At 41.0% G+C, this 14193-nt stretch overlaps 1 pseudogene; it reads left to right on the plus strand.

Moving 5' to 3' along the window:
• The first annotated feature begins 13410 nt into the window (after nucleotides 1-13410).
• On the plus strand, nucleotides 13411-13534 carry LOC139004797 (U2 spliceosomal RNA; annotated as a pseudogene).
• Nucleotides 13535-14193: the final 659 nt, after the last annotated feature.

Consider the following 14193-nt stretch of genomic DNA (forward strand, 5'->3'; position numbering starts at 1 on the left):
TTCCAAATCTTAGCTATTGTAAATTGTGCTACTATGAACATATGGGTGCATATACCCTTTCTGATTGGTGTTTCTAGTTACTTGGGATATATTCCTAGAATTGGGATCACTGAGTCAAATGGGAGTTCCATTTTTAGTTTTTTGAGGAAGCTTCATACTGTTCTCCACAGTGGCTGCACCAGTCTGCATTCCCACCAGCAGTGCACAATTGTTCCTTTTTATCTTAATCCTCACCAGCATTTTTCATTTGTGGATTTGTTGATATAGCCATTCTGACAGGTATGAGATGGTACCTCATTGTCGTTTTGATTTGCATCTCTCAGATGATTAGTGACTTTGAGCATGTTTTCATATGTCTCTTGGCCTTCCTTATGTCTTCTTTCGAAATGTATCTATTTAGGTTCATAGCCCATTTTTTGATTGGGTTGTTTATCTTCCTTTTGTTAAATTGTATAAATTCTTTGTAAATGTTGGAGACTAAACCCTTATCGGTGATAACATTGGCAAATATGTTCTCCCATGCAGTGGGCTTTCGTGTTGTTTTGTTGCTGGTTTCTTTTGCTGTGCAGATGCTTTTTATTTTGATGTAGTCCCATTTGTTTATTTTCTCTTTAGTTTCCATTGCCCTAGGAGCTGTATTGGTGAATATATTGCTTCAGCATATATCTGAGATTTTGCTGCCTGTGGATTCCTCTAATATTTTTATGGTTTCCTATCTTACGTTTAAGTCCTTTATCCATTTTGAGTTTATTTTTGTGTATGGTGTAAGTTGGTGATCTAGTTTCATTTTTTTGCACGTATCTGACCAAATTTCCTAGCACCATTTATTGAAGAGACTGTCTTGACTGCATTGTATGTTCTTGCCTCTTTTGTCAAATATTAATTGAGCATAGTGGTTTGGATCAATTTCTGGGTTTTCTATTCTATTTCATTGGTCTATATATCTGTTCTTGTGCCAGTACCAGGCAGTTTTGAGAAGAGTGACTTTGTAATACAGCTTGATATCTGGTATTGAGATCCCTCCTCATTTGTTCTTTCTCATGATTGCTGCAGCTTCCGGGGTCTTTTTTCATTCCAGATGAATTTTTGGAGAGTTTGCTCTATGTCTGTAAAATATGCTGTTGGTATTTTAATGGGCAGTGCATTGAATCTATAGATTTCTTTGGGTAGTATGGACATATTAATGATGTTGATTCTATCAATACATAAACAAGGTATGTTCTGCCATCTGTTTATGTCTTTCTCTCTTTTTTCAACATCCTGTAGTTTTCTGAGTAGAGCTCTTTTACCTCTTTAGTTAAGTTTATTCCTAGTTATCTTAATTTTTTTTGTGTGCAATGGTAAATGGGATTGCTTTTTTTAATCTCTCTTTCTGTAAGTTCAGTATTGGTGTACAAAAATGTCATAGATTTCTTGGTGTTAATTTTGTATCCTGCTACATTGCCAAATTCATTTATTAAGTCTAATAATTTTTTGATGGAGTCTTTAGGGTTTTCTATGTTCAGTATCATGTCATCTGCAAATAATGACAATTTTACTTCTTCTTTTCTAATTTGGTTGTCATTTATTTCTCCTTCTTGTCTGATCATGGTGGCTAGCACTTACTATGTTAAACAGGAGTGTTGGACGCAGGCATCCCTGTCTTGTTCCTGTTCTTAAGGGAAATGGTTTCAATTTTTGCCCATTGAGTATGATATTGGCTGTAGGTTTGTCATATAAGACTTTTATTATGTTGAGGTATAATCCTTCTATTCCTGCTTTGCTAAGAGTTTTTATCAGAAAAGGGTTTTGGACTTTGTCAAATGCCTTTTCTGCATCAATTGATATGATTATGTGATTTTTGTCTCTCAATTTGTTTATGTAGTGTATCACATTTATTGATTTGTGGATATTGTACCAGTCTCACATCCCTGGAATAAATCCTGCTTGGTCTTGGTGTATGATCTTTCTAATGTAATGCTGGATCTGATTTGCTGGAATTTTGTTGAGGATTTTAGCATCTATGTTCATCAGGGATACTGGCCTGTAATTCTCTTTCTTTTTGGTGTCTTTATCTGGTTTTAAGCTTATTTTCTTGACTTTGAATGTTAAGCTTTAAGCAAATTCTTCATAGCTGAAAGTGTCCAAACCAACTATCATTATTTTATAGGTAAAGCCCGTGGAAAAATTATGCTGAAGAACTCCTAATTCCTCAAATATCCCTTCCCTATTTCAATAAGTATCATTATATATTATGGGGATATTTCTGAGTATCAGAGAAAGACATTCTGAATGAACAGCTCCATGCCCAAATGTAGTTATGATAGTCTTAAACCATCTTGAAGGTGTTGAGTGCCCATTTTTTCCATTACCAACATTAATGGATGAAAAAACTTAACATTCTCTTTGCTTTGTATTAGCTAAATTAGGTTTTATCCTCATTAAAATGCATGGTACATAATTGAGTCTGTAATGTGTGCATCATTGGAAGCTGAATGCGTTTTTGTGGATCTTATTAATGCCTGGGGTTTCCAGGGAGGATTTATTGAAAGACTTTGAGTCTAGTTTTACATATAGTACAGTAAAATTATGATGTAACCTTGAGCAAATTAAGCTCATCATAAAGGAATGATGCTGATACTTACTACGCCTACCTTTAAGGACTCTTGTAAAGCATTGCATCAAGTAATAGAACTGCATGTGCATGCATATCCTATCTAATAATAGACAAACATGGTAATTAACCCATACCTCCTACACGCTTCCCATTGGCTAATCAGGGCGATATGCAAATTAACTGCCAACCAAGATGGCAGCTGGCAGCCAGGCAGCTGAAGCGAACAGGAGGCTTGCTTGCTCCAGTGATGGAGGAAGCCAAGATTTCCCGCCTGCCGCCGCCCAGCTCTGAGCTGCACTCTAAGCAACTATGTTGCAATTATAGAAGCTAAACAATCCCCAGAAACCTGCTTTCAGCCAGCCAGGCCTCAGAGCTGGAGTTGCAACAGTGTTTCAATTATAGAAGATAAACAAAGCCCAGATACCTGCTTTTAGCAGCCGAGGTCTCTCAGAGCTGGAGTCAAGCCTCAGAGCTAAAGTTGGCTCTCAGCTCCAGTGACAGCCATAGAAGGTAAATAAATCCCAGAATAAAAAAAGAAAAGAAAAAATGGAGAGGTTGGGAGCTTCAGTCACCTGCCAGCCTGAAAACAGCCCTCAGCCCCTCACCCAGACTGGCCAGGCACCCCAGTGGGGACCCCCACCCTGAAGGGGGTGTGACCAGCTGCAAACACCCATCAGCCCCTCATCCAGGCTGGCCAGGCACCCAAGCGGGACCCCCACCCTGATCTGGGAAACCCTTCAGGGCAAACCAGCCAGCCCCCACCCGTGCACCAGGCCTCTATCCTATATAGTAAAAGGGTAATATGCAAACTGACCCTAACAGCAGAAGGACTGGGAATGACTGGTCACTATGACACACACTGACCACCAGGGGGCAGACGCTCAATGCAGGAGCTGCCCTCTGGTGGTCAGTGCGCTCTCACATGGGAGGAGCTCTGCTCAGCCACAAGCCAGGCTGATGGCTGCCAGTATAGTGGTGGTGGTGGGAGCCTCTCCTGCCTCCTCAGCAGTGCTAAGGATGTCCGACTGCAGTTTAGGCCTGCTCCCCGCTGGCAAGTGGACATCCTCCGAGGGCTGCTGGGCTGCCAGAGGGATGTCTGATTGCCATCTTAGGCCCAATCCCCCAGGGAGTGGGCCTAAGCCAGCAAGTGGTCATCCCCTGAGGGGTCCCAGACTGCGAGAGGGCACAGGCCAGGCTGAGGGACCCCCCCCTGCCCCCCGAGTGCACAAATTTTTGGCCTCTAGTATTTTCAATAATATTCATACACACTTAAAAAGAACTCTACAGAATGTACTTAAAAATCTTAATGATGTGTGTCTCTAAACTAGTTCCCAGTTCTTCCATTAAAACTAGTTAAATTAACAAAAATCTTTATTAGGTTAGATATTAGAGAATTCCAAATATTGCTTCTGGCAGTAACCTGTCCCAACAACTTGTCTTCCTCAACTCATCAGTCTTCAATTCATTCATATCCTTGAGTGAGGATTAAATTATAATAATAATAATAATAATAATAATAATGAATTGTATTGATCTCTTACCAAATTTCAGGCACTCTTCTTCAGTATGAAAACTGTATGTTCCAGGTATAAAGCAGTAAGCAAAACAGATGAACAACCATTCTCTCTCTAGTAGGGGATGCGAAGGCAAACATAAATAAGCAAAAATATATAATAAGTATAAATATATAAGTAAAAATTAAATAAATGGAAAAAATAATTAGTAGTAGAGAAAAACAGAAATCAGGGAAGGGAGATCAAAATTGTTAGTTGGTGGGAGAAGGTTAAAATATGAAATTAAGTGATCAACGAAGGCTTTATGGGAGAGATAAGACTTAAGAAGTATCATAAGGTGAATATGGGAGAGAGCAATGAGTACATCTGGGAAATTAATGTTATAAGCAGAGGGAACAGTCAGATGGAAAAAGCAGTGAGGTAAGAGTGTGCCTGGAGTATTCAAGGAGCAGAAAAGATGCCTGGAGGACAGAGCAAGCAAAGTGGAGAGGAGAAAGAAATGAAGTTAGGAAGAAAATGAAGGCCCAGATTGCTAGGGCTATGGGGGCATTTTGAGGATTTTAGTATTCTGCTTTGAGTAGGCCATTGAAGATATTTGAGTGATATGATCTGACATGTTTTAACAGGATCTCTCTGGATGTCATGTTGATTAGAGACTGTAAGAAAGTAAAGACAAGATTAGGAATACCAAAAATTGATTCAAATAAGTAATTAGCTAAAAATGTTCTTGTATTCACTGAAGATGTAGAGCAGAAATTGGTAAATAATGGTCCACAGATCAGAGCAGTCTCTCAGCTTGTTTTTGTATGACCTGTGAGCTAATAAAGGTTCTTACATTTTGAAAGGTTGTGGAAGGAGAATGTAGAAGAGAAGCCACCAAAACTATGTCTGGTCCACAAAGACTAAAATATTTAAAATATATAAAATGTTTTCCAACACATAATGTCAGGTATCTGGCTGGTAGAAGGTCCTCAATGAAACTAGAAGGAAGAATACATGAGTAATTTAATTGCTGAAAATATTGTAAAGTGATAGATGTAAAAAACCATTTATGGTTTCACCCTAACCTTCACAAAAAAAAAAAAATGCCATTTTCATTGAGCTATTGAAAAATATAGTCTGATTTTCAAAACAGTAAACCAGAAGGCACTTCTCACACAAGCAATGCCATAAATAATAGTCAGATGAAGTTGAAAAAGCAGCAAATAAAATAATGACAAAACATTTTATAGACCTTTTAACTTTACAAAGCATTTTCATGTCCATTATTGACCTTAATCCTTAAGTCCTCTATGAAATAAGTATTTTTTTTTTTTTTCATTAGAGATGACCATATCCTAAAACCTTAGTGATTGTTCAAGAAAAGTTGAAACCTTGAATGTTATATCTGTTATTGCCAAAGTTGGTTTTTTCCTATGGCGATATTGGAAGCTAAAATCAACAGGTATTTTCAGTTTCAGATGACATACTAGGGAAACATTTACTTTCTGTTTCACCTGAAATCATATTTAAATAAATGTATATAAATATCAAAATTAATAAACTAATAAATGCCAAGAAATTGTGGAAGTCATCAGTTGCAGAAAGGTTTTGATACATTGCTAGAAAGAAAAGGAACCTAAAACAAAGAGACACAAGTTATTTTAGGGAAAAATATTAATTTAATGAGTTCCAGGAATTACAAAGTGTATTCCCACATTAACTCTGTATGAATTACAATGGATTATTAGCAAGCAAGACAAGAAAATAGGGAGTGAGAGCATTCAAACACAGGTTGTCAGCTACTGGTTTATTGTCACTACAAGAAATTCCATCCAATGCTGCCCACCCCTATGTTCATTTAACATGATTGGAGATTAGCACTTTAAAAAATTGTCAAATTAGACAAGAGGCTGTAGAGACAGTCAGGGCTAGATCTTAAAGGGCCTATATAAGAATAAGAGATGAAAATCATTGTGGTCCTTTCAGTTGGGAATGGTAAAATCTGACAAAAGCACTTAGAAGTCATCAGCATGTAGGTGGTAGGGAAGCATAAGTGGATGAGATTGTTCAGGAATAACAAGTTACAGAAAATCTAACTTTTGAGTGGATTCTTGATCGCTTAGAGAATGTGATAAAAGTTGTGCATGTTAAAAATCACACAAACATGTACACAAATTTCAAGGGGCTCACATATTAAGAATATTCTATATCAGGTGCAAGAAAAGAGACATGAGGAATAGGACATTTGAAGGATGGCAAGAGGATGAGGAGAGTAGGAAAAGGGCAAAAGAAAGATGATCTAAGAGGTACCGAAAGAACCACCAGAATGAATTGTCTGGAAGCTGTGGAAGACTAGACATACATATGATCAAGAGTGTCAAAGGCTGTAGAGACTTGAAAGAAGGTAAGGACTGAAACATGTCTTTTGCACTTACACAATTACTAGTAACTGAGAATAGTTTCCTTTTTCTTTTTTTTTATTGTCTAAATTTTTACATATGTCTCCTTTTTCCCAATTGACCCCCCTTAAGAATAGTTTCTGAGGAATGATGGGTAATGATAGTTTCAGATTTTTGTTGTTTTGTTTGTTTGTTTTGTCCAAGAAGTGTTCGGTGATGGCATCTGGGCAGAAGTGAGAGTGGAATTTTATTGTGATGATGTGTTTGCACAGTATTAACATAAGGTTGAAAAATTATCAGTTGTCCATAGAAAGGATTGAGGGGCTTATGAGATAATGTCAGTCTGTCCCCTGGTGTCATTATGATGGAGTCAAAAGCCAGAGAGCAGCAGTTGAAGAAATAATGTGCTTTAAGGAAATGGAGAAGCTTGGTTTATTGGGTAGGGGAGAAATTAGGTACAGTTAAAAAATTGTCAAATTAGAAGTAATTTCACCTGGCAAATATTAATTGTTATTATGATTATTAAAATATTTTATTAACTATTATATTAATTATTTAGTTAACTAACTTAAATAAATCTGTCTCAACAGGTTTGCTTCCGCCAAGCCAAATTATCTTATCCACTTATCATGTAATGTTATTTTGCCTATAAGAACAAGTAAGATAACATTCTATGTCTTAAAAAAGCATCTATCTATCCATCTACTCCCATTTAAGAGGAAACATCAGGAAATGGATTTTCCTGAAATATCCTTGTCCAAATTCCCTTTTATTGTCCTGAAGCCCCAATATAAATAATATGCTTAATAAAAATTGTTCTCTTTGGGGAAATATGATGGAAATAATATGACCTTAATTTATCGTTTTCAAGTAAGTCTGACATGTGATGATCTTTTTCAGAGCTCCTATAAGAAATCATTATCTTGTTGTTCAAACAACGAAAATCAAGCGATTGTTCTTTAGTAAACTCTCCTCAAATAATATCAAAGAATTATGGTTAAATATCATAACTGTAAATCATTTCTGCTCTGGCTGATGAGGCTGGTGGCCGTGGTAGCCATGGAGAAATTGTACCTGACTCCAGGCCTCACAGGGAAGCTGGGAAGAGATGGGCAAGATCTGGGTGGTTCTGGCACTGCTTTTGAGCAGACTTTGGCCTCTGAGACCCCAGGAAGGTGCCCCCGTAGAGTGAGCTCTGGAAGCTGGGGCCTCCTCATTTCAGAATATTCCCCATGTGGTGGCTCATTTTGTGTCAAATACCTGCAATCTACTGCAGGAAGTCCATAAGGGGTTGGCCAGAGGTTGAGCCCTGCCTCTTGACTTTGACCTCCTCTCTTATTGTGTTGGACTTGTGAGCCCACTTTTCTCTATGACATGTCCAAAGAGATGTCCCAAGCATCTCGCTGAAGTTACTTCAGTGTGTCCTAGACCTTGAAAGGAGTCAAAGCAAAGGAGAAGTCCTTTCAGTTTCTACTTTATTCTCAGATTCCTTTGGTGCACAATTTGCTTTGTTTAGTCTGTCATCACTGCTGCTGTCACTTGTCCGGTAGCTGTCACCTCGTAGTTTTCCCTGTCCCATGATGATGTTCCACCTGGCCAGGACCACCCTGCTCCCCTGCACCTGCCCTCAGTGCCCTGATTACAGGCTGTTTCACCAGCTCCTGTGCCTTTACCATCTGGTTTTGACACCCAACTGAGGAGGTGGTATTATATCCCATAGGCCATGTGCCCTCCTCTGCGGATCCTGCCCTTGGTGAACTGAAAATACCCTCTAAAGAAGCCTGTGATATCTGCCCCTAATTCCATGATGTGTGGATACTCGAGAACCAGAAATATCACTCCAGGGTACAAATTTACTCTCTCGAGTTCACCACCTGATCAGGTAGTCAAGGCTCTGAAGCCAATACCTTCAGGTACCATCCACTTCCTTGAAGGAGATGGAGATGAAGATCCAAGAAAAGTCCCCAAAAGGGGTGGAAAAGAACAAAGGATCATGTAGAGACCAATGGACAGAATGACAAGAACAGCACCTACAGCAGTGGGGATCCACCACTGACATCTAGGCCCATAAAGGAGTCCTCACTTCTGGACCTCAATCCCAAGCACCTACAAGATAGCTTGAGAGGGAACATCCAGATGTTTCCCATGTTCTCCTCCTCCGAAGGCCAGGCAGTCACCAGCTCATGTAACCCTGAGGGACATGTCCTGTCTTCTCTGAAGCCTGATGAAGATGCAGCAGTGCTGTATGACCCAATCCCATGCTGCTCCCTTCTGGGAGAGATCCATAGAGGAAGCTCTGTGTGAACATTGCCCAGAGTTCCAAGGTCACTAACTTTGGGTAAGGAGATGCTCCTCCCATCAAGGAGAAATTCTCCACTGACCTCTGCCAGTAGGAAGCCCTGCAAACGCAAAATTTCCATGCCACTTTTGCTATTGCTGCCACCACTGCTGTGGGATCAAGATGAGCTGCCCCCACCTCCTAAGCTGCCTTGCCTTGCTATGGACAAAAACCTAGGCACCTTGGAGAACACTGGGAATCAGTGTAACAAGATCTTGGAGGGTAAAACAGAGGTCATGGCTGACTGCAGTGCCACTCAGCCTGTCCCTTCTTCCTCTCCTCCTGGCTTGGAGATTTCGGACACCCTGCCCCTGGCCACTCACACTAGGCAGGTCCCTGTTACTACTACCAACTTGGCCAACCTATTTGGCCCCAGAACCTGTTTGTCCCTCCACTTTGACACCAAATATTGATCAGGAAAGAACATACAGTCTCTCCTTCTCCTCTTGCTTTTCACACTGATTTTCTTCTTCTTAATTCTAATCACATTGTGGAATTCCACTTAATGACAATGGAAGCTTTGTTCATTTAATTATAACTACATCTCCTATTTCTGACCTCCCCATACCTCCTAGAACTGCAGTCTTCTTCTTCCAGCCACCCTTCTGCCAAAATGAATCCCCAAAACCTATGTGTGCAGATTCTCCCCCTCCTTTTTCCTTATCCACTCCTCTCTCAGTCCCTTCTACGAGTACCTTTGTTTTTACTGCCAAAGCTATCACCTCTACAGATGTCCCTTCCACTAGCACAGCCAAGGCATCTGTGGATTTGATCTCTCAGCCCACTTTAGATTCTGATGTTATTGACATGGACACTACTCTCCCTCGCCATGCTGTCATATACAGGTCTTCTCCCAAGTTCATTGCAGTGTGGATCCACTTTCATTGAAGGATCCCTTCCCTTACCCAAATCATGCCATTGGCTCCTCATCCCACATTAGGGACCTCTGAGAGTCAGAAGAAGAGAATCTCTCTCTCCAGTGATGCTGTTAGCACTGAATTACCTACCCTTGTGGATTCTGCAGTGACCAAGCTCCAGTAGACAGTACCTCTACAAACTTCAGCCCTGCCATTGATACCTGTGCTATGGACACCACTCCTCCTTCTCAGGCTTTGATTTTTCATTCTGCCCTGGTATCAACAGAGAACTACTCCCCATTTTCCATAGCACTTCCTAATTCAGAGAACATTATTACCCGGTGACTCTGGGTAAGGAGATGCTTTGGGTAAGCATTCCTTCAGCTGATGTCTCCACCCACTTACCTGAAAAACAAGTTAACAGAAGGAACAAAGTTTCAAACCTTCCCTTGGATCCAGAAATCACCTTGCAGCCCACATCTTGGGCCAATAATTGGGCAGCAGCCTAAAAACTTTTTACTATTGGGAAAATTGATAGCCCCAGCACAGGCAATAGGCCTAACTTCTCCTGCAGCCAAGCCGGTCAGAGGCAGCATAATGCACTCAGGTAGTGCAGGTTCACAATTGCCATATTCCACATATGATGCCACTGTCAACACCCAGTTGGCCTTTGGCGACAATCTAGGTATTTTCTCTATAGACACATCTACTACTGCTGGAGTTGCCACCAGGATGCCTAACACTTGGAACAGTAGTTCACTATTTGCCGGTACATCTGCAGGACCACTTGTGGTTATGGGTCCTACAGCTCCCATGGGTAGGGGAAGCTATGGGTTCAGTATGTCTACCCCAGGCCCCACTCATTCACAGGCATCCAGAGCATCCAGAGCATGTAGAGATGGACTTAGGAAGGCACACAGTGCTGCTTCTATATGTCGCCTTGGCCATATAACCAGGGATCCATCTGGCTGCTGCATGGCTATTGCAAGAGGAAGAATATGCTTGGACACACTACTGGTTCCTCCTTATATCCAATCACCTGGAGCCTACCTGTCCATAACAAAGGTGGAGGAGTGATTGGGGAGTATAAAACCATTCCCATGATTAGAGGTGTAGTATTCACACTTCCCTTCAGTGCACCGGTGGTCCACTGAGACATAGAAAACCTCCTATACTTGGGAGAGCCACTAGCATGGAGAAGAAATGTATGTCAAGAGATGTCTGTTTTCACCTTTCATCAGACCACATGGAAGTCACTGGCTACACCATATCCTTTATAGATACAAATGCCAGCACAATCCCTGTGTTTAGACATGTATCTAATTCCACCTTATTTCTAAGCACCTGGAAGCCACCTGTGCAGAATCCAGTGATGCTATGGGAGGGTACAACCTCACTCCAATGATTGGGACCCTGTTATTCTCACTTTCCACCAATATAGCTGGCCAAAACACAGGTAGTACACTCACAAGAAAAAATGACTCACTTGTGATGAGAGGACACTGTGTCACTACATGTCATCAGACTACCTGCAGCCCAATTATCCAAATCACAGGTAGAGTGATAGGGTCAGCACAAAACCTGCAGTGACTGGATAGGCTTGTGAATCCCCATTTATACAGAGTCCCTGGGCATGCCCTGACCAAAACAGTAGTGCTAGGAAGTGGGGATAGCATTAGATGTTTTCACAGAGAAATGCCTAATCTCAATCAAAATATCTGCCTTCATCCCCCAAGTTAGAGTACCCCTCTCACTTTGGAGGAACCAGGACTGTGTTTGGAGGCTCCTTCTCAGAGCAACTGTGCCTGTGCTCTTGGCATGGCAAACTATAGGTTTGCATTTGGGGTACCTGCCCAGAGATTCATAAAAGCCACCAACCAATTCTTTCACAAATCTCAGCAAATTCAGAGTGGGTCTTCCTTTGCAAATGGTGTGTAACCATAAATGTACTTTGCTCCACTGGGAAGAAGTTTAGCCCCTTTAAGTGAAATTTAACCTCCTGATGTCCTACAGCAAGTCAGAGGATAATACCTCAGGGGTTTGTGTGTGGGGAGGTATTTGAGGGTGAGGAGCAAATGAGCCCATTTGAGAAATGGGCTTGAGACATTCTAGCCCATCATCTGTGTCATCATCCATGGCTGGACTGTTAATGTGGACAACACAAGCTCTGGTCCAGTTTCCTCTATTCTTGAAACTGTTAGGATGCCCACTGTTCTGTATAGATGCTTCCTTCCCCCTTTCCCATTTGCCTCAATGGGCCCTCAACAAGAAAGTATAATATAGAATAATCTATTCTAAGGAGCTTTGTGCCTCAAGGTGCAGGTGGCTTGTATAAAGTCATGGACAGGAGATAGTGACAAGGTATCTCAACTCCCCAGAGTGCTGTATTGAAAACAAGACATACCAGTAATGAAAAGAAGTCCAATACTTACTTTTAAAGTGAATCATTAATAGTTCAGTGAGGTAACACTTTATATGCATATATTTGTATTTATTTAACTTGACTCTATAGTTTGCCTTAAATACATTTATAATTGCATGATGTCATGAAAAACATATGAGATCACAACTGATTTACCTTTGTAGAAATTCCAATTCTGCTTTTTACTGGTTGTGTGATTCATATAATAGAGTATTTTTTTAAGAAGTAAGTTCTTTATAGCTGGTATAAGATGACAACTTTTATTGTGGTATTGAGTTAAAACATTAATATGGGAAAATTATCTTGTGTGTAGACCTATAGTCTCACCTATTCACACCAGAAAAGGAAGGGGCAGGGAAGGCAATTAACCTTTTTTGAGTACCTATTGTGTGCCAGGAATGGTGTTAGGCACTTGATTACTCAATTTCTGAGAAGTCTGTGAGATGGTTAATTATGTCCTTATTTAAGAAACTGAGCTTCAGAGAGGTAATTTGTCCAAGTTTTAATGCTGATGGTTTATACAGTTTGAGAGTCAAAAAATATATTTTAAAGATCGTTCCTCAGCCCAGCCTGCACCCTCTCGCATTCCAGGACCCCACAGGGGATGTCTGATTGCCAGTTTAGGCCCAATCCCACAGGGCAGTTGGACATCCCTCTTGCAATCGGGTACCGCTGGCTCCTAAACTCTCATATGCCTGCCTGCCTGATTGTCCCTAACCACTCACCTGCTTGCCTGATCGCCCTAACTGCTTGCCTGCCTGCCTGATCACCCCTAACCGCCTCTGCCTGCCTGATTGCCCATAACCACTCTGCCTGCCTGCCTGATCACTCTTAACTGCTCACCTGCCTGACTGATCACCCCTAACCGCTTCTGCCTCAGCCCCCACCACCGCGGCTTTGTCCAGAAGGACATCTGGAAGGACATCTGGAAGGTTACTTGGATGTCCTGTCTAATTAGGATATTATACTTTTATTATTATAGATAGAGGCCCAGTGCATGAAATTCATGCACAGGTAGGGTCCCTAGGCTTGGCTGGAGATCAGGGCCAATCAGGGCCTTCCTGCGGCCAGCTGGGGTCTCCTTTCCCTGTCTGCTGGCTTCCAGCTGGGGCCTTCCTTCTTTCCACACCGCCCCCTGGTAGTCAGCCCATATCATAGCAAGTTATCGAACTCCCAGTCGGTCAAACTCCCAAGGGGACACTTTGCATATTAGGCTTTTATATAGATAGATCTGTTGCCTAAGATAGGAAACCCCTATGACAGCTAACAAAGTACAATATTTCTACAATAGTAATTATGATGATCGCTTCTCGGCCTTTTGGCTAAGATCAAGTGTAGTAATTATGATGATGATGTTGAAAATTGCAAGTGCCTGCTTTGTGACAGCTGGAGTTGTTGTAAACATTGTATAAATAGCAATTCATTTTAGTGGATAGTATTACTGAACACTGGGCACTTGGCTTCTTTTCCCTAATTCACCCAACCCTGGTGACACTAATGGGAGATAGGCGATGTCTATAAAGAAATAATTTACTTTGATGATGGTGGATAAAGGTTCTGAACCATGAGCTACCCTCATCAAAGAATGGTAATAGTAACCCAATAAAAAAAGGTACCTTTACTTACCTGTTATCTTTTGCCACCTTAATGTGCAATGATAAAGAGTTTTGTAAAAAAAAGTCTACTTAACCAAAATAAAAAAAAGTTTTGTTTTCACTTTACTTAGATGAAGAAGTTGAAAGACAGGCTAGGCAGCCATTTTAGGTCTTATTCTCTCCCCTCACCCCTCACCCCACCCCCAGCCTCTCATATAATGAATAACATAGGACAAATGGGTTTTTCAGATTTAAGTCTTTCTTTTCTCTTTTTGCTTGTAAGATGTTTGCTTTTTCTCTTCCCTTCAGAATGTTGCCATTTTATTCAACGCATTCCCCAAGCTTCCTTCTCTCAGCTCAAATCTTGTACTGGAGCAGAGTTAAAGGTGCCTAAGGCCACACTGCATGACCAGTAAGAGGTGGTAGCTTAAGAAAGGGGTTCCTCTAAATCAACTGCCAAGAGTGTGAAGGCCAGTCCCACTGCCTTTCT

Source organism: Myotis yumanensis, unplaced genomic scaffold, assembly GCF_028538775.1.
Source record: "Myotis yumanensis isolate MYYU_CA2020_CCGP unplaced genomic scaffold, mMyoYum1.0.hap1 SCAF_2, whole genome shotgun sequence".
NCBI classification, from domain to species: domain Eukaryota; kingdom Metazoa; phylum Chordata; class Mammalia; order Chiroptera; family Vespertilionidae; genus Myotis; species Myotis yumanensis.